The following is a 25,053-nucleotide window of genomic DNA, read 5'->3' as shown; positions in this document are numbered from 1 at the left end:
TGCTATACCTAAAAAGCATATAGAGTCCTCCATATCTACAACTTGAACATAAAAACTGCATTTTGAGATGCAGACATCTTTCTATTAAAAAAAAATTGGACAATTACACATGCATTAAATAAACCTTACGCCATAAACGTCCTTGATTCTTTATGTGCCAAAACATGAAAAAATAAATCCAACAAATCACCCACAGAATAAAAAGCAAATAAACAAACAAAACCCCAGACATGGGACCAGCTCACTATATATTATTAAAATGCCAAGCACAGTAGGTTGTTAATTTTTCACTTGAAATAACTGCATAACTTGGTTGGGGAATTATTCAGTTCTAAAATCTCTGTAGCCATTTCATTTCACCTTTCATTTTCTATCATCCACAAGTCAAAATCATGTATGCAGTTTAATGAAAAGTGCATAAGTCCTTGAACACCAGATACAGATAGGATGAGCTGTGAGTGATTATCACCAAACCTAATAAGCAAGAAACCAAAATAAAAATTGAAATATACAGATACTAGTATAAGCATAGTAAGTCAGTGGTATTTTTATCAAAATGAAAAAATATTTTCTTCTTTCTATAAACCCAAGATACACTTTCAATCTTTTTGTCATCTATCCATGCTATGCATCATGAAGATAAATAGTGATTAGTGAATGGAAATAAAATGGTGATAGATGAATGGAAACAGAATTGCCATAGATGAAAAACAGTGACACTTAAGAGTGCAAGCAGTTTAAAGAGTACTTTGAGTATAAACATAAGTGTATGAGCAAGAAAATAATTACCTATATTCTACAGACAAACACAGCACAGCCCCAGGGACTGATTCCTTTTCTGTGAACACCCTCATGCTAATAACTGTGCAGGAGTCAGGGTTTAAAAGGATGCAGAGTCAACTTGTGGCAACTAAAATATTTAACCACAACAGACATGCTTTTACCTGACAAATGTAAGTGGGAATCCCACTTGCAGGGATCCAACCACTCTTCTACAGACAATTTAAAGACAATTATTCCACATCATGAGATGCTTACTGCTTTTGTATGCTACTACAGCAATTTTTATTGAGAGAATCAACTAAGATGATATACCATACAGGTTTAAAAAGTAAGATGTAAAAAATGTCACCCAACACAAATTCTCTAACTTGTCAAGAGAAGGGGAATGGGATCTATGTCCTTCAGAAGTATTTAGTACTAGGCTTGTCTCAATTAGATTCAAAGCCCATATTGTTTCAGAACACTTAAGGACTTCTGTGGAAGCTAACAGTGACATGGTAAATGAAATATGCTGACAGAGCACATTGTCCTATTATTAGTAACATGCCAAGCAATTCAAAAAGAACAACACATACTTTAAAAACTGCATCTACACAACCTCTCCACTTTGCTTTTCATAAGACACAGATGTAAGATACACTGCCCTATACCAGTTCAGATGTTTTTCTGGAGTATATATTTGTAAGATAATAATGCAAACACTAAAAACGTTCCATAATAATAGAAAAAAATCAAAGCATTCATAAAAGAGAATGAGTAATTCTGCTCCAGATTTGTTGGTTTTGGTTTTGCTTTTTGTTTGTTTGAGGTGGTTTTTTTACTGTTTGGTTGAGCTTTTTTTGTTTTGTTCTCTCCTCCACACTCAGGAAGTGTTTCAGGAAAAGTGACAAGTTCTGAACAGGGTCATTCATGATACTGATTCAGCTGCTGACTTACCTTTCAAAAGTGCCAGACCAGTTCTACCTCATTTCTTTTAGGAAAGCAATGCAATGGGACAGTAACTTCATCTCCCAAATTAAATATTGTTGGATACCCAGCTCTAGGCAATTGGCTTACTCTGTGCAAGCACTTTATTCCTATCCTCCTACATGTTTGTATTTCTCAAAATGCAGCATATTACTCACTTTGACTGTACTTGCTTCCCACATGTTCATTCATCTTAGTTTGTCTCACTGGATTTCTTCAACTGCATCTCATTAAATAGCCTGAATTTTTTTCTTCCAGTTGCATGCTAGGCTGACTTTCAGTGAAATGAAGGTAGATTTACACCAATGAGAGGAAAACAGAATGTAGTTGCATGGTCTTAAAGTTTAAGAGGCAACAAAGCTTTCTAGGCTATGAACTTTAATACTCAGAGATTAGCAATTCATCTTAGTTTCAGTCATATCCTTTTAGGACAGCACAGTTATCTAGAGAATCCCTGATAGGTATTTTACTAAAAGCATTGCTCCAAAAGCTGTGGTGAAGCAGCAGTGCAGTTCATGGCACACACAACAAAGAGGTCCTATCCCATGTCCCTGGCACACTCATGCTGTAGTTCCTGCTCAGTTCACAAACAAGTCAGTTCAGCAACATCTTCAGGGAGAGTAAAACAGAAGGGAGTAAGGCCACATCACTGCAAACTGGGAACAGAGGCTGGGGAGGCTGTGCAACTGCCACCCTGGACAGAGACTCCATCAGCTCTTCTGCTTCTAGAATCAGTCCATGGTTTTTATTACCGTAACTGCATATTTAGTCAGCAAGTCAGAGTCTGAAGACTTAGAGACAGTAATTAATGCTGTGTTAGTTCTTCTGCAATAATGTTACAATAATTCAAACTTACTAGCAGCAAACATGTTCAACATGTCACAAGAATCACCAGACTCCAGGTTCCATCTAACTCTTAACTGACTAATGCAAGAGCAATATTCTCTGCCCTAGTAGCCAATGTACCTCTGGCAAGGGACGCAATTGAACATTATATTAAACACTTGCAGAACTGGACAAAAATTCATTAGATATACTGAATATGAACACCAAGGAAAATATTCCCAGAGATTATTCTCTTTTTGCAAATAAATTAATAAAAATTCCTGATTTTTCTAGAGTAAACTTTTCACACCCTTTTCTCTGGAATTGAAAGTGTTCTGGTTTCTCAAAGATTGCTTTCCTGTTTTATTTCTCAAAAGTTAACCCTTCAAGTCTGCATTGAGCCAGTTCCAAGTTAAACATGACCCCTGGAGGCCAGCAGATCTTCATGCATTCTCATCACCCCAGCAGCTAAAAGCAGGACTGCGCCTCTCCCTACCTGGCCAAAAAGAAAAATAATCATGGAGAAAGCAACTCCTTATCTATTCTATCCCACCCTCAAAGGTCCTTGGCACAGAGGGAACCAATTCCAAAATGCATCTACTATGGCACCAGTAAATACACTAGCTCCCACCTTAAAATGTGCACAGCTGACACAGTTTTGAAAAGGAAAACAGACTGATAATGTTGCAGTCATAAAATTAGGGGAGGAGCAGTAAAGTAAGTTGTTTCTCTAAGGCATAATACTTTTCTGACTTGCTCCTGGAATGATGCCTAGCATTACTTCCTTAATCCCAGCAAAATGAAGTTTCAGTCTTGCCATTCATAAATAGCAAAAATTTATGCTGAAGTTTCTGAGGTGTTTTCAGAAGAGAAATACTTCAACTGCTTTGGCTTTTGAAAGATTTTCCTGGTGTTGTGACCCTCCTTAGGACTTGGAACTGAAAGATTTCCATGGTTATCAAGCCCCCCTCATCTGTCATCACAATTTATAATCCTTCATAAATTGATGAGGCTCCAGCTTTTCAATATTCTCTTGCATTTGCTAAAGGCACTATGACATTTCCAAAGCAGGGACCTATTAGTCCACACACTTTTTGCCCAGTATCACATTGTAACCTACTTACTATCTAGAATCACCCATACGAGAGGATTATAGCCAGAGTGGTTTGGAAATGTTTTTTTCAAATGAGAAGGTAAGTAATTAGAACTTCAATGACTGCACTGCAACTTAAATGCTAAAGTTACTGAATTCACATGTAAAAACTTTATTACCCAAACCTCTTTAAAAGATTCACCTTTTAAGTTCCAACTGTTTGCTCAAGGGTGTACCTGAACAATTATATCATGAGGCTGAAATGAAGGTTCCTCTCTCCAGCACTTCCTACAACAGTAATACTCAGCTGCTGGTGTGTAGAAAGTCTATTTTGCATAAGTCACTTGAGAATCCACAACATTTTACAGATCAGCAATGTAATTTCAATCAACAGAGAGAACAAACTCTCAACTCAAGCAAAGCTCATTAGGATGTAAAGACAATCAGCAAAACTGATAAAATATCAACATCCTGAGATAAGGTTGAGGGGTAGGGATTTTTTAAATTACGTTGTTATGTGTCTTTTCAGTATAAGTGGGTAGCCATTAAGTGCCAACAACAGCTATAAAGGGAAAAAAATGCCACTGAACAAAATCAATATTAAGTGGTACTTAGACCAACTTAGTTTGTAGTATCCCTTTTTGTATCTGAAGGATCACAAACTGCTTCAGTTTGTGATCCTTCAGATAAAGCACTCAGATTTAAATTGATATAGTGATTAAATTAACACCAACAGCTCTTCAGTGAAACAAAATATTGATGTTGGTAAAGTAAGTCACAGAGGAGTGCCAATCAAGTCAAAAAGTTACAGGAATTTTATCTAGAACACCACCTTTGGTCAAAGTTTCAATATCACTTCAGATTAGCCTCCTTCTGTGGTAATCACCAAAGATTTCCCCTTAGCAAAAGATTCAAGCAAAGACATTCGCATACTGTCACACACTGACTCTTTGCCACACCTAGAACGCAGTGATAGACTTTCCCTTCCCCTTGAATATTATGCTCCTACTAGGAGAGAAGCAAAAACTCCATGTGTTTCATAAAGCAGCTTCTGTGCAAGCTGCAAAAACAATCTTCAAATGAGACTAGTGGTCAGCTGCACACATTTGCAACACATGAAACAGCCTACAACAGAACAGCCCGTGTATAAAATGCACTGTAGCACTTCACTGGAAGAAAGGGGAAGCTTTCAAATTGAATGGACATAAAAAGAATACTACAATAAACCATTGCAAACTACATGCTAGTTTCAATAAGCAATATCCTTCAGGAATGCATTATATTTTAAAATTCACTTCCACCTTTTGTTGGTTAAGATAAGCTACAGTTTATTTTAGTTAGTAGAGCCACAAAGTAGGATGAAACAAGTATTCTGCTTAGCTTGCATTTTGCAAACTTGAGCACACATATGGCAAAGGAATCAATTACTTTACTCCCACCCGATTTCTTCACTTTAAATCTCAAGTACTGCAAGAAAATCTCAATAATCTAATCTGGAGAGCAAATAATGTTATACTTAGAGTGTACAAATCCTTGTTTTAAAAGACTTACAACAGAAATACTCAATGTGCATTTCACAACATTGAACTTAATATGAAACAAAGGCCACAAACACTGCTTTAAAAAGCCCAACAGTACACTTGCAGTAGGTGACAGATTAGTTTTTCATTAATCCAATTCTATTTGAAGCAAACCAGAGTTTTAAAAAATTCCTGTGAATCCAGAAAGTTGAATGAGAATATACTTCTGTAGCTCTGAAATATACAATATGCAGAGTCCTTAAAAAAATTAAAATCAGTATGTGATACATGATTTAGACACACAGAACTTGGACTTTGCACTCTCCTCTCACTGGACAGCTCTTCTTGCCATCTATATTCCTGCACAAGTGATAATTTGTGACAAATTATGGAACTCATTGTTACAGGCCTTAAGAGTTACCAAAAGCACAGATGATTTTTAAAACAGTTTGAAAGAAAAAGACAAAACTCACTGAATTTATAGAATGGAAAGACTACTAAATAAGACCATGGACTGGTCTTATATTATAATATAATATTTATATTCAAATTATTAAATAAGACCATGGACTGCACATGACCAGGGACACCACCATATGCTCGGACTATGCACATGGTCACCTGCCCCTTCTCTCCCACCAATTCCTATTCAGAGGACAGCCTACCAAGGACAATTTACCCTGATTTAGTACTAAGGTGTAGCCAATTTCAGCACAATACGTACTTACCATGTTTATTTCCATGAGACCAAAGTTAAGAAAAACAGTTGTCACTAAGATGAGAAAACCAGTCATACTTTTCCATTTCCTCGTGCCAGTGGCCTCTATCCACCATTACACACTGCTCACTTCCCTGCACTGTGCTTAGTTCTTCAGGGCAAAATACACACTTAGCTAATTAAACTCAAGACACAAGCAATGACAAGTAAATCAAGAGGGTTGGACAAAACATTCTTTATGACATACCCAGGAATTTTACTCACATTGTGTGATACACACACAAGTTTTTTCCTTGTTTATCTTGAGCTGAGAAAGAAAAAACACTTCATGCATTATGAAAGCCATGTATCCCTCTTTATATTCTGTGAATTGCCAGGTGGATGTGTCCTTTACAGACCTCTCCCTCAGCATCACAGGGAAAGCAAATTTGTATGCTAGTGTATAGTGATGAAAGTTTAGTAATCGCAACCATTTAAATTATTTATAGAACATATAGAACTGATTCCTCAAGAAGGCCATGTGAAGTAGCCTGCAACTGGCCCAAAGAATCCTATGAAAGAGTAAAGTCATGTAAATAGCTATTTTCTATTAACATTTTGTGAATTTCAAGGCAGTTTAAAAATTACCTACATCAGTAAAACAGGATCTTCCTCTACAATATTCATTTCTGTCAGTAACCAAGTTTTTACTGGCTTGCTCCTAAAACAAAACTCACTGCCAAATGAAAAAGATGGTTTCCTCCCCCCAAGTCTGAGTCTTCACAATTTTTATAATGAGAACAAACTCAAAACTCTACAAACTGACACCAGGAGAAAAAAAAAAGCAATAGAAAACTACAAACAAACAAATAACCCCCACACCACAACTCAGGAAGAATACAGCTCAAAGGAAGCATGATCCTAAGGTGCTCCATATAAACTAACGGATTATTTCACAATGTGTCTTATCATTCTGAAATTCCAACTTGAATCTATTAAAGTCTTACTTAAAACAGTTTAATTGAAAACAAAAATAAATAGGAACATATTTGTTCCAGATGCATTGTTTTTTTCCAATAAAAAACACTAAGGATTTAATACAGCTGGGACTAGAGTTGGTAATCACAGATACTTAATCTTAGACTAGACACTAAAGCTTGTGTGTTAAGGAATTAGGGGTTTCTTTCATGACTGCTCTTAGCTAAAGCAACAGGAATCCAAACATACTAGTAAAATTGAGGAGTTACACTAACACAGAAGAGGAAGAAATGACAGAAAGACTCCACATCATCATGTTGGTTCATGTCACTTCCTGCCATCGGTGACTGTATTGCCTTTACATTAGCATAACTAGATTTTAAGTCAGGGAAACAAGAAACAGACAACTGAAAGCTTTACACTGCTAGAAATAAAGTTATGGAGTAAGACCAACCTCTAGTTTAAATTAACAATTGTTGTTACTCAGTTTTCTCTCTGGAGAAGGAAATAGACTTGTCTTTATTGAGCAATATATTATATTCCAATGCTACAAACCATCTGAAAAACTTAACCTACAGCAACTGACTGACAAATAGTCACTTTGGCAACTAAAGCTGCTTCCATACAGCCACAGAATCATGGATTAGCTGTAGGTCAGTACATGTAAAAGCTTAAACTCAAATTTTGGATAAGGTGCCATTAGTCTCAGGAATATGTAGTCCTTCCAAATACCCTGCTAGATAAGCTTTTAGACAAGGCTTGATTTTCCAAAGCATTCTAATGATCTGGGTTTAATAAAACAGGTTTGCAACACTGTCAGAGTTGCCAGTTTTTTCAAAGAGAGGAAAACAATATCTACAACCCCTCAGTTTCCTGAAGATACTTTGATATGATACTCTGGGACCTTTTATAAGCTATTACAGAGAAACCAGACACCTCCTTAATCCTTACAGAGCCGCACAGGTTAGGATGAGAAGAACAGGATCCTTGTTTTCCACTTGACAAAATGGTCTCACATCAGCACCAAGAATTGCAACAAACAGCACCAAAAAAGAGGTAGAAGCACTACAGGGGAGGATAAAACCAGACATATGCTACATGAAAGGCGGCTGAGAGATGGTGTTCATTTTCATAAAGCAAGTGTTTGGTGGTTCAGAAATAACAAACAAGGCACAAGAGTTTACCAGAAAGTTAATACTGAATTATAATCTAACAGCTATTTGTATTTTTTCTAATCAATTTGAAAGAAAACCTGGGTATATAAAACCTAGGAACTAGTGGTTATTATGAAGTATCATATTCATAATAAACACTATTATGGTGGTTAACAACCAGAAATATTTCATATTTCTTTGCCTTTCTAATGTTGTTTGACTGGTGTAAATGTTCCACCTGATACAACAAACACAACTTGGGAAACCAAACACACTGTCAGGTTTCCTGTGATTTCAAGCTTGTCTGTACTAATCCCAGTCTCATTTCACACCCACACATCAGGCTCCCTCCCTAGCTAGCTTGGGTTTCTCTTCTGTACACAGCTTCCTTATGACAATCTTGCAATTAACACCCACATCTCCTCCCCAAATGATGCCAACTCGTCTATGAAACATTCAGTCTATGAAAACCACACCCCTCTTTCATGCCCTTTAATCTGGCCCTTTTGCAAACTGAGAATAAGCATCTCTTGGGGAGGTGACTCATAAGTGTTCAGCCCTTTTCAAATTGTAAAACAGCTTATCTAATAAAACACAGCACATGTACAATGTTGCATCAAGAACCAAACGATATTCATGCTTGTAGATCAGGCTGGGGAAAGGACTTATCTGAATTTTCACCTGTCAGCTAACTAGTTTCACTGCAGAGTAAGATAAAGATGATCCAATGATAAGCCAAAGTCTAGGACCTCTGTCCCTTATTCAGCTTTTGTTGTAAAAGGTTTTCTAAAGTTTCTGTGCTCAATTTTTAAGCTCAGATAGAGAATACTAGTCTTTCCTCCTTCAACTCTTTTTCTATCCTACATTGTATGTGTTGGAGTCAGGAGAAAAAAAGAAAGCATACATTCTTCAGATGACAAGCATTTCAATTTCATATCCCGTAAGCCAAATAATGTGGAGCTATTCTTAAACAAACAAACACAAAAAAACAGGAGTCGTGCCCACTCAAGAAAACCCTGGTGAACAGGCTGTTGGGTTCTCATCAGTGTGCCACAGGTAATCTACCTCTGATTACAAGGTATGTAGGTCACAATATATGTATTGTTCTCCAGAAGTTACAGGGCACTAAGAGACAGCTAAAGCACCTTTGATAATTGCTGTATACTCACTTCACATGTAAGCAATTACTGTGATTGCCAGAGGAATATTGCACAATAGTTACACTGTACAGTTGTGAACACAAACAGAATTAAAACACAAAACATTGACAGGATGCTCCAGAGCCCACGGGGCCTAAATGCAGCTGAGTGCTACTGGAGACTCTACCAGGCTGATATCAGACTGAAGTCTCAAGCCCACTTGCCATAGGATGGATATCCATACCACGAAAACTGATTGTGACAGCCAGCACTCCAAACAGCAAGCTCATGGCTCAGCAAACAGACTTCTGTTCTGAGCTGCCTATTACACACACACAGACACACACTTATCTTACCTGCAATTAAAGCATGTCAACAGGTCAGCAAGGAAAAATTGGCTCTGGCACTTCTTCCATTTGGTCAAGAATCTAGACTTAAAGTTTCTTCAGCTTTCAGCAGCATTCAGCTTTCCACTACACACAAGGAAAAGCAGAGAAAGTAGAAAAGTAAAAATTATAATTCTCTATTAACAGAAATCTGGCAGTGTAAAAACTGAGAAGGAAAAAAACTCCATCTCAAAGAAAACGAGCTAATAAACTCTCAAATACACAGGAGCAGTAGTAACAGAGCATATTTCACATCTCAAGACACGTCCACACAGACAAGGTCAGAGCTTCCAGGCTTTTCACCAACACCTAGTGAGAAGCCCTTGCAAACACCAAGGGCATCATCAGCTAAGAACCCACATCACTGCAGAAGCAATCCATATTTGCTTTTCTTGTTGCCTTCTGTTCACTGCTGCAACTTAAAAACATTTCTATCCATGTTGCAACCCAAAAACAATCATGCATAACACACTGAATAAATCTGAAGCAATTAAGAAACTGTTCTGGCTAAAAAGTAACCACTGGGGAAAAAAAACCCACAAAAAACACAGAGGCAGAAAGAAGTGGTATTACACTGAATAGTAAAGCTGGCTACGCTGCCAAAAAACTGATTACAGAACTTACTTTTCAGACAAGAAATGCATCATAACAGCATCTTGTTAAACAAGCTAAACACATGCAAGGGAGAAGGAGAAACCCACACCTTTCTGTCAACACTGAAGTAATTCATATTAAATTTATATTTGACATGTAACAAGGCTGCACACATACAGAAAAATGCAAGTATGAAAAGCGTGTCTATTCATTTACACAGTGCTTAGCATTCAAAATTGATTTTACAGACATCCTGCTAACCTGCCTGACAGAAATTCTTCCAGACAACACAAATTAATTCAAAATAAGAAGACTGTCATTTTTCTGTGTCTTAGAAGGAGGGAGGTAAAACTCTGAAAGTTTTAAGTATGCTGAAAGGAATCCTGCAAAAATTTAGAAAGTATACACATCAAGGCAAAAGTATTTTTTTATAAACAAAATTTTTAACAAAGAACTCATAGTTTAAAACAGGTTCTTAAACAGCTTTCCCATCAGGGGAGCATGAACAAAACAGCCAAAAATTAAGGCTTTATGGGAAGACTCTGTTTTTATATTGCAAATATAATATAAATAACATGCTAGACTAGATGACCCCTTGCCACTTCATGCTCCTGAATTTCAGGGATGATTATATCAGGTTCCTCCTCAGACCTAACCAGAAATTTCATAAAGAGACTTTTAGCATTCATTTTCCCCCTCAACTACAACAAAGAGGTAGTCCTAAAAATTAGCCAGTTTCCAAGTGAAATGGTAACAGGGTCAATCTCTCTATCCTCCAGATCATCTCTAAAACATTTCCTGTAGTAAAATACTGTTCACAAAATTCTACCTCGCTAACCCTGCTATTGTTAATATATTTTTTATTACTCAAAATCATTACAAGTGAGGGCTCCAAAGGAAGAAGATTTCTCCATAATTTGTAATTAATACTAACTTCTCTCCTGTTTGCTTCATACATTCATCGCATCTGGTCATAAAAATAAGGTTCCAAGTTTCTTTTGTTAAACAAATTTTCCCTATTTTTGTTTTACTGTATCATTTATATGGGTAAATTTCCAAGCAGAGCCTATAATTATGTTCTTGACCAGACTGTCTTTTAAATTAAACAATTATTTTTTCCCTTGGATTATCTTCTTTAATTTGCAGCATAGCTTAAGATTTATTGTCATACACATAACAAAATAGGTATAGTCTAAATGACATCCTCATGTTTTAGGTTTTCAAGTTAATCAGCCTGGTATTTTTACTTCCTTTTACTACACATGAAATAATCCATCTGAGGGAACAGAAAAGAAGAACAGGGGAAAAAAATTAAAAGAGAAATTTCCCCTACCCAGAGTCCAAACTGAAGTCCTAAAGGTAGCCCACAGCCTCTACAGAAATAACTCCTTCCAGCATATGTGGGAAAGGAGTATGCAATAAGCATCTGTGGAGGGGCTTCAAGTGAACAGAATTAAGGGGACATTGGGGGAGGGCAAAACTCCTCAGCATATTTGTTTTAAAGATTCCAGCATGCTTTCATCTAAACATCATGTTTTATCTAGACCCACAAGCTTGAAATTGAAAATTGGTACAAGAGACTGACACCAGAGCAAATGAAGAACAGACACATGAGAGACATTCCCATTTCTGACATGGCTAGTGCATGTTTTCAAATATATGCTTAATAAAAAATTACACAGTAAGGCCATATTATCGAAACTTACTCAGTGTTTCAGCTTCAAAGTCCTCCAAGACTGACTCAATGAATCTTTGTTACTACTACGGAGGCAGTAAAGAAAATTACGAAGGTCTGTTCTTTTGTAGGCTACAGAAGTTCTTTTGTAGTCTACAAAAATTTCTCTATGATATGCAGTTAATGTGCAGGTTTTAAAGAGAAGGCATTCAGAACATGGACTGATTGCCTGAACCAACGTATGTAAAAAAATCTGAACCTGAAACCTGAGCACCAAGCAATGGAAGATGTCCAGAACCCAAGTACCTTTAGCTTCCCAAATAATTTGGAAAAAAAAAACCCAACAAAAATCCACATAAAACCAAACTCACACAGACACCCCTTAGGTTAGAGTGCAAAAGAAGACTCAGTCTAGTATACGAAAGAACAAAAATTTGAGAAATTTAGCAAGTTCAAATTTTGAATCATCCTTTTTAATATTATTTTTAAAAGCTGTAATTAAATTAAAGAAGCATGGTGATAATCAAACAGAGAGCTTCCAGTAGTTGTGGCCCAGGAGAGTCATATTAATCACACAGTAACACCAGTTTAGTATTGCCAGATAGGAAATAATACATCCTTATCTCCAGGGAGCACTGACACTGGGATCTCTTTGCAGGCACTGACAAACCACTACTACCAAGCACAGTCTTGCCTTATGTAACATTCTTGGAAGAGCAAATATTTTACTTTTGCATCAAATACACAGCTTTTTAAAAGCAGGCAACAAGGTAAAAAATAATACACATCTGCATTTTGTATCCTGGATGGTAAGGAGAGGGAACAGAAGGAGAGAGAAGAGATTAAAAAGGTTGAGAGAAGAGATTAAAAAGGTTCTGCCTTCTCATTTCTGAAAACTGAGATAGATGAGGAAAACATAAAATGGTAGAACTGCTCAAAAAAACTTTGAACCAGACACAAAAATGTTATATTTTATCTAATATTTTCTATCTCATATTATTTATACGAATTTTATATATTTTCTGGATCACAGTATTCATACAAATCATATGATTTGTAATTATAGCAGTATAAGAAAAAATACATATCTCAGCTCACATGGCTTGGATAGCCTGAAATTCTGTCCTAAAATGAGTGTGGTGAGGCATGCATATTAAAAAGCTTTAGAATATAACCAATAGTAGTTAGTAGTACCCTTCATGAATTAGGATGCTCTACTTTGTATATTGAGATCATCAAATCAGACAGCAGTTTTCAATGGTTCTTCAGTCCACAGCTGAGCAGACTGTCAAACTTTCTTTTAACAGGCAGGTTACCAGGACATTTTCAGAATGGCAAAACCCTTTTCAAGGATTTATATGTTCTCTCTCCCTCTGTTTTGTTTTTTTTAACACAATTAATTTTGAGCTCAGGGTTATACTGCATTTTATCTGAGAGGAAAGTTGTCCTTAGAGACTGTATCACATCCCATGCATCTTAACCTACACCACTACCCAAGCTGGATATTATGAAAGATGCATAGCTTTGTGGTTTGGGAAATTCAAATTGCTTTCCTTATCTTTCCCCTTCATGCGAAAGCCCAAGAAAATAATCCTAGAAACCATAGTCCACAGATATATGAATCAATAAAAATACTCCCAGTACCAACGGATACCATTCAAAACAGCAGATGGACTTTAAAATATTAAGAGGGAAGTATGTTCCAGTTTCATACATGCATTAATTAAGATAACAAACACATCACAGAGGTGATACCGCCTGGGAAATCTCCCTCTGTGAGCAACAAACCAGAACTCTTCTAAACTGCTAATTTTACATTAAAATGTGCCTATTTGCTTTTGATTTAAAGATCAGCTGACACTGCAGGACTTCCTCAAATCTTTGTTTTCCTTCTGCTATTCACAGTTTTGCCCAATAACATGCAGCTGAAATTAAAACCCTTGTTTAATGTCACTGTTGTAAATCCCTGTCATTTGAACAAGAAAAATCACGCAGTGAAGAACCCCTTCTGCTTTGGACTGTTACTGGACAGATAATTAAAGAAAAGGAATTAGTGTATTCAAATAAACACAGGCTACAAGGGCAGCACAACAGAGGGCTGTAAACAACATACAGCAGATTACATGAAAGGTTTTCCAAATTTTCACTAGCACAAGCTGATTAAGTCTGTGTAACAGAGAGCAGACTCACACAGGTCTGGAAGCGGGAAACTCCCAGTGGCTGGGATGCAACACCACACAAATATGAAAAATTGTTTTTAAAGCTAATCCAGGCATCTTCACACTACATTTCCTTGCACTCCCTGTTCAAGGATTTGCTCCTGCAGAGCCAGTGTGGGTATAGCCATGCCCACAGTCATTTTTTCATGTTGTTTTCTCTAACAGGGAGTTCTAGCTACTTTTCAACAGCCACAGCACTGCAAAGTCTCCCCCATCTACTCCATGCAGGTGAAAAGGAAAAAAAAAAACAACAAAGAAAGAGGCGCAATGTTTTGATATCTTCTGTATCCTCCCTGTCAGTTGAAATATAAAAGTAGGGGTACCGAAGTGAAATCTCAGTACTGTGCTCTCCCTGGACTTTACACATCATGCTGCACCACAGTAACCATCTCTGTTTTGTACTCAAAGGATAAAAAAAATCAGCTCAAAGTCATCTAGCCCTTCCCCCTGTGCCATGGTAACACACATCATGTTTCTGTCACAACTCACAGCTGCTTTCATTACCTGTTCTTAAAATCATACACAACTTTTTCTGATAATATATTCCAATGCAACTCCATCTTATCAAGCAAGGAAAGAAAACAGATCACTGTGAAAAACACTTTTATCTCATACACTTAGACAAACCCTCACTTTCTCATTTCTCCACTGTCTTCTTCATTCTTTGAAGCTAAAATAACAGCTCCCAGTTCATTCAGTCATTCCTCCAGACATCTAGGTATCCCTACTGCTCTTCTCCAGACTCCCTCCAATGGGTTCATATTCCCTTCTTTTTTTCCTTTTAAATTATTTTTTAATTAATTCCATCTTCAAAACATGACACTACATCAATCTTGGCCAGAAAGACTAGTTCATTTAACTTGTAGAACATATTTCTGTTTACACATATGTGGTGCAGACGCAGGATCCCACAACAAGAACTGGAAAGGTCCTTAAGGTCAGCTGAAACAAGGCTCAGAGAGAAGCATTTGGTCCTTCTGGCCTTCTCCGATTGCTCTCATCAACCAGGAGGCAGGAATTACTTTAAAGAAGCCTTGCTGTGTTTGACATAAGGAACTGTGTTATAGGGGTTTGCAATACAAACTTCAGTCCCAACCTAAGAACCAGCTTTATTTTAAAAAACCCAAAACCTTCCAAGAGCAGAATTCAATCATTTTGATTGAAGATATTCTCTAATTTTACAATTCTATAGCAATGTTGACTCCTGTTATTCTTATTGTCTACTAAAATATATAAATCCTTCATGTATATATCTAAAATAAACCTCTCACCTCTAAACAAGAACACTATCTCATTAGTCCATTTCTAGGGAAAACAATGTTTTTCAAACAGTTTAGCACTTGCCCACAGTCAATTCCTCCAGACATTCTTTATTAAGAATGAAATTTTGATAGTTTCTATAATAGAGTCAAGCTACCAGAGACCTACTGCTCCTCTTCTGTTAGCATTTTGGAAAGAGAAATTCTATTAATCTAATGGTTTAATCTTAAAAATAAAATTATATGGGCTACTGCTTATTTCTTTGTCATCTTCTACTGCTTTGGGAGGGTTTAATTCCCAAGAAAAATACTAGAACAGATAAAGATAAACAACTGAGTCTACAGTTACTCATTTCTACTTGCCCCTTGCCCCTGACACCTGTAGAGACACTACAATCCCTCTTCTCAGTGGCACAGTATTACACTTATCCTCCATGAGTTAAGTAACTGCAGCAGCTCAAGGATTACATCAGCCAGCCCTTACTCTTTCAACAGTGTTTTTGTAAACACTTAAACTTCCCTAACTGCTCTAAAACTCACTCTTTCCTCACACCACCTTAAGTTTTAGCGCTTGCCTTGGACGTCATGCTCCCCCCCAAGTCCCAGTATCTTTTATTAGACCTGAGGTGAAGAAACAAACAAAAAAAGACCTCAGCCTGCTTTGCATTATCTGTCCACAGCTCCACTAGTAAAACAGAAGCAAACCTCCTCTGACTTTCTTTCTACTAACTTTCTACGTCTATAATGATTTCTCATTATTCATTTTGAGCTGGCCATTCTGAATTTTTAATTGTATGTGTGTGTGCTTTATTTCTACACTTGTCCTTGGCAATTCAGCTGGGAATTCTTTTCCCTCCTTGCATTTGATGTTGAAGGGCTCACTAGTAGCCAAGCCAGCCTCTCCCTACTTTTCATATTTTCCTCTGTGAAAGAATAGTTTCAATTTCTGCATTAGCAAATAACACAGACACCAATATTCCTGCTTCTGAATAAATCATAATTTTATCTCAGAATATTTAAATGTACTTTGAACTATAACTGATTAGACCACATTGTCTCCTGACACCAAGCCCAATGCCAAGTGCTCCTGAAATGTTGCTGTTGACTTGATGACTCTTTTAAATCTGAACTGTTATTTTAAATGTTTGCAAAACAAATGCACACTAGTAAAAGAATATGCCTTGCTGCCAATACAACAAAATTTTATCCCCTTGCTTGCTACTACTTTAAAATCAAACAGTAATGTTTCAGCTAATCAATGTAAGATGCTAAAAACACTACTAGCAAAATATACAATTTGCAAATAAGCATGCATTATAAATGCAGTCTTTGCTAAACCGCCTTAGTTGTTGCTCTCTGAACATTTTATTTTTTTTTCTAACAATAAAGGTTCTTGTGAGAAGAAAAAGAAGTTCTCCAAGTTCAAGGATCCCACTGGCATCAAAGCAAAACGAACCTAGCCCTAACTAGCTGAAGGAAATTTTTCAAAAGAAACTCAATGCTACTGTGTGTTCTGCTTTATCAACACCAGCAAGTCAGGAACCCATAAGCACGGGGCTGGCAAACATCACCTCTGTAAAAATCACGCCAGCAAAATATGCTGAAAGCAGATGAAACCACTGACAGCCATAAAAATCTCTGTGTTGCCTGGCAGCAAGTTCAAGGAAATATCTTTTAGTGCTGTTCACACTACTAGGACCAAGATATTAAGAACAGAATCACTGCAAAGGCAAATCGGTTTCTGTCCTCCGTGCTTTCCCTTCGCTCAAAATGTACTCTCACTTCACAGGCTTCTCATCCTATGAATATGTTTCAAGAAGCTGATAAAGAACTTTCTAATTGTTTACCTGAAACCACTCCAAGCAGGCAAGCATAATTAATCTTAATGCAAGTCAGCAATTCAGAAAGGAAATTATCCTGTTACACCTATTGCTGACTATGTGTTCTTATGTGTTCTTTGCTTCCGTGTACTGAATGGCAAAATAGCCAATTAAAAGGAAAAAAGGAAAATAAAAAAGAAAAAAATTCACAATCCATACCAAAGGCATTCCAAGGACATTGGGTGATTTGAGAACAACATCAGAGCCAAAAATAAAAAGGAGCACCACACTCTTTTCTGAAGATCTTTATGGTTTGCAGCAAAATTTTTGTCTGCTTAGCACCTGTTGTCACTTTACTTTAGTAAATTCTAATTACACTCACAGAGACGAACAGAGCCCTCACTTCCAAAACAAATCCACATCATGCTGTGATTGGGGGCACACACTTCTTGCGAAGTCCGGCACTGGAAATCACTGAGTTCCTCAGAAGTGGAGATAAACTTCTGACCTCCACAGGTTTTCTTAGAGGAATATGGAATTTATAACACTGAACTAAAACACAATAACAGCACGAGTGAAGTGTAAAAATGCCACCAGCGTGCCAAGAGGAAGCAGCACAGTTCTCTTTACTAAGAGCCATGGGTCCAGTGCAGCAACTTACTGATGTTCCACCTTCAACTTGTGATTATGAAAGGCATACCTCCCTACTCAGGCTTCCTTCTTCCCTTGTATGTTTAAGGTATACATGTTTACAAAAGCACTACTCAGGATCATGCCAGCACAGTGATGAAGCAGAAAGCCAAGTTATCTCTCCTCTCCTCTCCAGGAGCCCGCCACAGCAAAATGAGCTAACACAATTCAATAACAACCCATGCTATTTCTTGGACTTGGCTGCACAACAACTTTTTAACCACAGCTCTCTGACTAGTGCGTAAAAAACCTAAACATCTGAAAATAATTTAGTTATTACAATTCTATTAACTGTTAATTGTTAATAAAACTAACTGAAAAGTATAATATTCTCTTTTTTCTTGCTCAGGGGTATCTGAGGTTTTACAAAAGATTTTGTGAATGCAAGTGGGATTGATTCTTCAGCAGTTTAACTCTTTAACTGTTAGCCAACAGCTAAATTTAAGTTACAATCCAAAGGTTTACTGGAATATAAAGACTGTCAATACTTTAAAACTTGTATTTGTTTCACATGCTCTAGGAAATCCTTCCAATTGTGAACTTGTTCAAGGCCATCATTTGATCAGTTGAACAGGCAAACTCTACTTGCATTGCTAGAATAGTCTTTCTATATAAAAACCTTCACAGAAAGAAATCCTACCCTTCACCAATATACAATCCAGGGAACTTGCAAAAATGAGCTAGAATCAGAAGGATAATGGGCACAATTGTCTTTCAGTAATAGTTACTGACACAAAGAATCTAGCATGCTTTCATTACCACACAGCTTTCCTGTCTTAAAAAAAAAAAAAAAAAAAAAGGACGAGTTCTAGTAAGGCATGCAAATGTTTAAATAAACAAAATTGTGTCTGTCATACGCTTGGAGACTACAGTAGAGGTACAAGGGGAGAAAACATTTGACTGTGCTTCTAAAGCTAAATGGCAAAAACTACATTGTAAGAATTTGCCTCACACTTTTAGCACTAATCTAGCTGTGCTATGTATGTTCTCACACAAAAAGGAGATAACACCATGCTCATTATGTTTAGATCAGAATTAACTGGTCTAACATTACTGTATGCATAGGCAATTCAGTATTGCATCAAAATTTGACCTTTTTTTCATGGAAAGGAAAAAGATAAAGAAGTCATTAATTTCCCAATAACTCACCACCCATGGCAAGCCACCCCAGTTTGAAACAGAATAAATTTCAGGGCAAATTTTCCAACTGCTAGGAAAAGGTGCTACGTTTGGTTCGGAGATAATCTGAGTCAAAGTCCCAACTACAGGCTGGGCCTCCTGCATGCAGATAGCTATGATTGTGTCATGTTTCCAAACTTTCCTCTGCTAATTAAATGTAATCTCATTTGATAGCATAGGTAACACATTCTTAAATTATATCTTCACATGCCTTGAACCCATATCACCACTCTCACAAGCTCTTATCTTACCGGCTCTGTTTCAATTCCACATGGAATTGCTTCACCTGGATATGCCTTTCAGGATCACCTTGGACAAGAATTTTTTGGCCACATGGTTTAACATGCAAAGCATTCTTATCATACCATCACTGAGTCCTTGACTGAGAGATACCTACCTGTACTAACACGAAGTCTTATGATCAATGCCTACAAGAGAAAGTAAGGGAAGATTGATTCCCAAAGCTCCTCAGTGTTCATAATGCTAACTTGAGCTGGTGAATGCTTCCTTACCATCAGAGCTCTTCCACAGTTAAAGCTTACTCCTGTACTGGTGCGTGTACACATGTGTTACAATGGAGTGATACTAAGCCAGAGGCACTTATTGTACACATTCACAAGTGCTTTCAAACTGTTCTTTTAATTCACTAGAACCACAGAATTATGAAGGCTGGAAAAGACCTTCAAGATCACTGAGTCCAACCTGTGACTGAACACCACCATGTCAATTAAACCATAGCACCAAGCGCCACATCCAGTCATTTCTGGAACACTCCTAGGGAGGGTGACTCCATCCCTTCCCTGGACAGCCCATGCCTATGTTCAAGGTGAAGAAATTCTTCCTAATGTCCAGCCTGAATCTCCCCTGGCACAGCTTGAAGCCATCTCCTCTGTTGTTGGTTGCCTGGATGAAGAGATCAACACCCACAGGGTTACCTTTCAGGCAGTTGTAGAGAGTGATAAGGTCTCCCTTGAGCCTCCTTTTCTCCAGGCTACATAGCCCCAGATCCCTCAGCCACCCCTCACAGGACTCACTCTCTAAACTCTTCACCAGCTTCACTGTCCTTCTCTGGACATGCTTGAGAACCTCAATGTCCTTCTTGTGAGGGGCCCAGAAGTGGACTGAGGACTTAAGGTGCAACCTCAGCAACTTGATCCAGGTCTAATTGACCTGCTACCCACAACACAATGAAGTCCTAGCTCTACTTTCCAAATAATTTAATAAGATCAGGAAAAGGCACTGTTTCTTGTAAGCTGTTTGCATGAGGTTTTAAAGATACAGACATTCTTACAGAGCACCCATACCAACATCTACTTACAAGTCTTTATTTAGCCAGCATATTGCCAAAAGGACTGAAAAAAAATTCAGAATTTCTAGGCCACTCATACCTCAAGTTCTGACTAGTGCAGACCTTTGTCATCTCTTCTGGAAGCACCCCAAGGTTGTTTGTCTTTACTAATACCATCAGAGCATAAGAAGTGCAACCATAACATACCAAAAGTATAGGCATTTGCTGTTGTGTGCTGCACTACCTGAAAAACAACCAAAAGCACTATTCTGCTAAGAGCCTTCCTTGATGCCCCCTTTCCTGGTGCTTATTCTGATGCAGATACAGCCCATGACCGCTTTGTTGAGGTGGCAGCTATTCAGTATAAAACTAACCTATCCCCTTAGGCTAAGAAGAGACCACAAGTAAGGTAACAATGCCAAGCTGGCATGTCTGAATAGAAGAGTCTGAGACCTTGTCTGTAAACCAAAATATAGTTATAAAATTGTTACCAAAAAGGATTACTGGAACAAGAGGTCAAAAAAGCCTTGTTCTCAGCAACACAGAACAAACACCACAAACATGCCAACTACACTAAATATGCCATGGGAGAAAAAGAGAGAGAGAGAGAGAGAGAACACATCTCTCTCATGTCTGAGGGAAACTACTGCTCACAGTAACATCAGATCAGGATGTGGAGAACTGCATCTTAAAAAAGTCAAGTATGCTACTCAAATTTGATAGAGCTAAACAAGATTCCCATCAGGCTAATTAAAATTTGGAGATCTTTTTCAATGAAACCCTCTGCAGGCATCAAAAAGCAGCATCTATTTATAAAAAATAAAGATATGCAAGGGAGGAACAACAGCACTTGTGAATAAATTCTTTGTTAAAAAAGAAGTCTTAAAACGATGTATATCAAAGTAATCTTAATAATCCTTCAATGTACAGTTTAACAGAGAAACTGATGCTTCAGAGGGTACTGAGAGTCTGTAAATCTGAAGCCTTAAGCTTGACAGGCATCAATGCATCATTATAATCTTTTTGAAGAGAAAACATAGCTATAGATTTCCAAAACTCAGTTTCATGCCAGGATCAAATAAAACCACCTTAGCAGCAGTTTCTCCAATTTTGCATCTCTTGGCTTCCAATTCTATGAAGGTTTGTATCCCATTTAGAGGAATAAAACCCCAAAAATAAAACAAGAAAAACAACTCAAAGCCAAAACCCTTATAGAGTACAATCCAGTTTTTACCAGCACCACCATATATTTTAGACACAGTAAAGTTTAAAGAAGAAAAAAGGGAAACTATGTACATAAAGCTAAGTTTCTTCCACAGGCTTTGTCCACACATTTTTCATCAATCTAACCGGATTCACTTCTTTTTCAAAGCACATATCGTCAATCACTGTGGGTCAATAAACAGACTAAAACAGCTGTTAGTGGAAGTCAATTGAAAACATTTGTTTTGATTGAGACAGATAAGAGGAAAAGGCACCTAGATGTTCCACAAGTTTCACCACTGCCATCCTCACATCAATATCTCACTGGTACAATCTTGCCCTCTACAATTATTTATACTTCACCTTATGGATTGTAAGTTTTTCTGTTTTTCCTTTCTCTCTTTGACCTTCCATGTTCATTAAAGGAGAGCCAGAGAGAAAGAAACAAATTACAGCATTAGGTCTTAATTCTTAGATTAGTTTCAGATCAGGTGGACTCTTGTACACTCCAGCAAAGTAAAGTAGCACAGATAATGTGAAAATCATCATTTGACATCACTCCTTCAGGTATTACAAACCCTTCCAATCAACATTTTTTTCTAAAAGGTTTACTTCTAGAAATTATGATATAAAAGCAGCACAGGGCAGAGACATGGGTCTACACTGCATGACCTAACACTACTACCTTATTGGGGTATGAGAGATCTCTTTGAATGGATAATTTACTATCACTACCGCTTCTCTCTGAAAATTAAAACAAAACTAAGACCTCATGCTTCCCCACTAAGATGAGGCCTTACATCCTTCTTACTGCTATACAGGAGAAATAAAAACACTGCTGTACTAAAGGAAAAAGTAACTATCAACTCTTGCACAGCATCAGTTTCACACTGATCAAAAGAAAATACCTAGGCAGAGAGGGCATGGCAGGTTCTTAAGTCACATTCAGTTCAATCACAAGTAATAGGGTGGCATACTAAATTACACAATCTGTTTTATGCACTTTTTTCTTCTTATTGTCATTGTATGAGATATGTTAATGCTAATCACAAAACCAATCAAACAGCCCAAGGAAGAGAAAAGTCAGACTGAAAAAAAAATCTCCAAATACCATCAAGTATGCCTTAGCCTTTCTCAGGTACAAAAACCACATATCCCAACCTGGCAAACTGCTATACTGGCAGGCTGGCCTTACACATGACGTCCCAGTAGACAGTGGGCACCTGCCAGCACCTATGTATTTGTCCACGTGGAGCAATCAAGTCAAGTTGCTACCAACACCCTTGTGCAACAGAAAGGTTCACATGACCTTGCTAATAGTTCCCCAAAGATGAGGGAAAGCAACACAGTAATCACTTTGCCAGGGCACACTGCCTTCTCCCGTTTACCCGGGCCCCGAAGTTGCCGAGACCTCTGCCTTCCTTTGGCATCTAAAGCAAACGCCAACACATCCTTCGGTGATTCGGTGAGTGACGCAAGGAGAAAGAAATAATCAGTGTTAATTAACCTGTTAAAACAGAAATCCGAACCCAAACTCGGCACACAGACACAGGGTCACGCCGGTGACAGCGCCACGCAGGAATACCTGGCACTCCGTTAGGCGTCACACTTGGGAAGAAAAGCCTTCCGGAAAATAAAAGCGCGTATCCCAGGCTCTCACCTCGGCACTCGACCGCTCACACAGCCCTGCGCGAAGCCTGGCTCCTCTCTCTCCCAGAAGTTTGCGACCAACGCAGCCGCAGGGTCGCCCTACAAACCAACAGCGGAAAAGCCGAGCCAAAAAGATAAAGGGGATTAGGCGGGCATTACTTCCACTGACCTATATACTGCCCTCAGCCCGCGGCGGCCCTGCGGCAGACGGCAGCTGCTCGGCCGGGGGTGACACCGGCCTGACAGCCCGCCCCGCCTGCCGACGAGGCCGAGCGGCGCCACAGCACCCCCGAAACTCGGTGCGGGGCCCGTCCCAGCCTCCGCCGCCCCCTCACGGCTCCCGCCCCAGCGGGACCGGCCCCTACCTGGCGCGGGTGGCGGCGGAAAGTTTCTCCGGGGAGGGGCCAGGCGGGCTCCACTCCCTCTCTGCCGAAATCACCGGCTTCGGGAAGGAAGGAAGGAAGAAAGGAAAGGGGGAGGGAGGGACGTGGCCACCCAGGTAAATCGCCGTCCGCGACGGGACAGCGAGGCCGTCGTTAATCCCTCGGACGAGAGCGCCCTCACGCCCGCCCGCCCCGAAGGCTCCGTCACCTCAGGCGGGCATCACCCCGCGCCTCCCCACCTCCCGCTCCCTCACGGCGGGCGGCCCCCGTTCGGCACCGGCCGCCGAGTTGGTGTAAGTGGGGCCGGGCCGTGAGTCAGAGCGGCGGGGAGGAGCCGCGACCTGCCGGGAGAGGCCGGGCCCAAGGCGGCCCTTGCCGGGCGGACGCCCGCCGAGAGACGATTCGGGGCAAGGCGCCCGACTTGAGAAACGACACTCCTGCAATTAATAAAGCTTCCTGCCATCTCTGCCTGCCTGCTTGGAAAACCCACAAGCCAAAAGTACCATTTTAAATCAATCTCGATCTTACAAATTAAAATTAGAGGTAGTTCCCTAATGATACAAACTGCAAGGTGATCGGTGGCCAGGAGCGCTTCTCTGAAGAGGAGCTGAGAGAGCTGAGGTTGTTCAGCCTGGAGAAGGCTCTGGGGAGACTTTGTTGTGGCCTTCCAATACTTGGGAACATCTCTCCCAAGCAGGAGCTGAGCCTTTTTAGTCCAGAGAACAAAAGACTGGGAGAAAATCTCATTAATACATACTAATATGCTAAAGGCAGGTGCCAAGGGGATGGTGCCAGACTCTTTTTGGTGGTCCACAGCCACAGGACAAGGAGCAATGGGCATAAACTAAAACACAAGAAGTTTCACCTCAGTATGAGGAAGAACTTTATGTTGAAGGTGTCAGAGCACTGGAACAGAGGTCGAGTCTCTGTCTCTGGAGACCTTCAAAACCCATCTGGAGGAGTTCCTGTGTCATCTGCTGGAGGTGAACCTGCCTTGGCAGGAGAGTTGGACTAGATGATCTCCGGAGGCCCCTTCCAGCCCTATCAATTCTGTGATACTTAAAGCAGGCTCATAAAAAAGTGTGAGGGACCTTTTGTCCCATTATGGGTACATAATGATAGGACAAGTGGTAAGGCTTTAAAACTAAAAGAAGAGAGCTTTAGATGAGATGTTAGGAAAATTCCCATATTCAGAGGGTGGTAAGGCTCTGCAGCAGGTTCCTCTCAACTCTGGATGTTCCTTCCATGGAAGTGTTCAAGGCTAAGTTGGATGCGGCTTTGATCAACCTGGTCTAGTGGGTGGCATCCCTACCCATTGCAAGAGGTTGGAACTGGATCCCAAACCTTTCTGTGATTCTGTAACACTATATAGTTCTTATTTTTAAATACCTCACTGTAACTGTGATAGACTGCTGTGGTGAATAGTTAAGCATAGTTCGATATGCCACTATGCTTTCTTCTTCTTTTTTTTTTTTTCCTTAAGGTTTCAGATAAATTAATTAGACTGTAAGTGTTCTTATTATGGTTTCACTAAAGACTCGAAATAGGAATA

The 25,053-nt window shown here is 39.0% G+C and overlaps 1 protein-coding gene across 5 annotated transcripts in view; it reads right to left on the bottom strand.

Moving 5' to 3' along the window:
* The window catches only part of FHIP1A (FHF complex subunit HOOK interacting protein 1A), a 78,256-nt gene extending 54,529 nt beyond the window's left edge, over positions 1-23,727 (bottom strand). Inside the window, exons 1-3 of one of the 5 annotated variants that reach the window (XM_059844373.1) lie at positions 23,484-23,535; positions 23,129-23,217; positions 9,512-9,628 (exon numbers count right to left, since the gene is read on the bottom strand). The gene's annotated coding sequence lies outside the window, so the exon portion shown is untranslated. Of the gene's footprint in view, positions 1-9,511; positions 9,629-23,053; positions 23,218-23,287; positions 23,424-23,483 lie in introns of those variants that run through there. The other 4 variants (XM_059844375.1, XM_059844377.1, XM_059844376.1 and 1 more) reach the window with 4 other exon arrangements.
* Between the last annotated feature and the right edge of the window lie 1,326 nt (positions 23,728-25,053).

The sequence above is a fragment of the Haemorhous mexicanus genome, chromosome 4 (assembly GCF_027477595.1).
Source record: "Haemorhous mexicanus isolate bHaeMex1 chromosome 4, bHaeMex1.pri, whole genome shotgun sequence".
Lineage (NCBI taxonomy): Eukaryota > Metazoa > Chordata > Aves > Passeriformes > Fringillidae > Haemorhous > Haemorhous mexicanus.
Note: the sequence above shows the minus strand (reverse complement) of the source record. Positions and strands in the feature narration are given on the sequence as shown.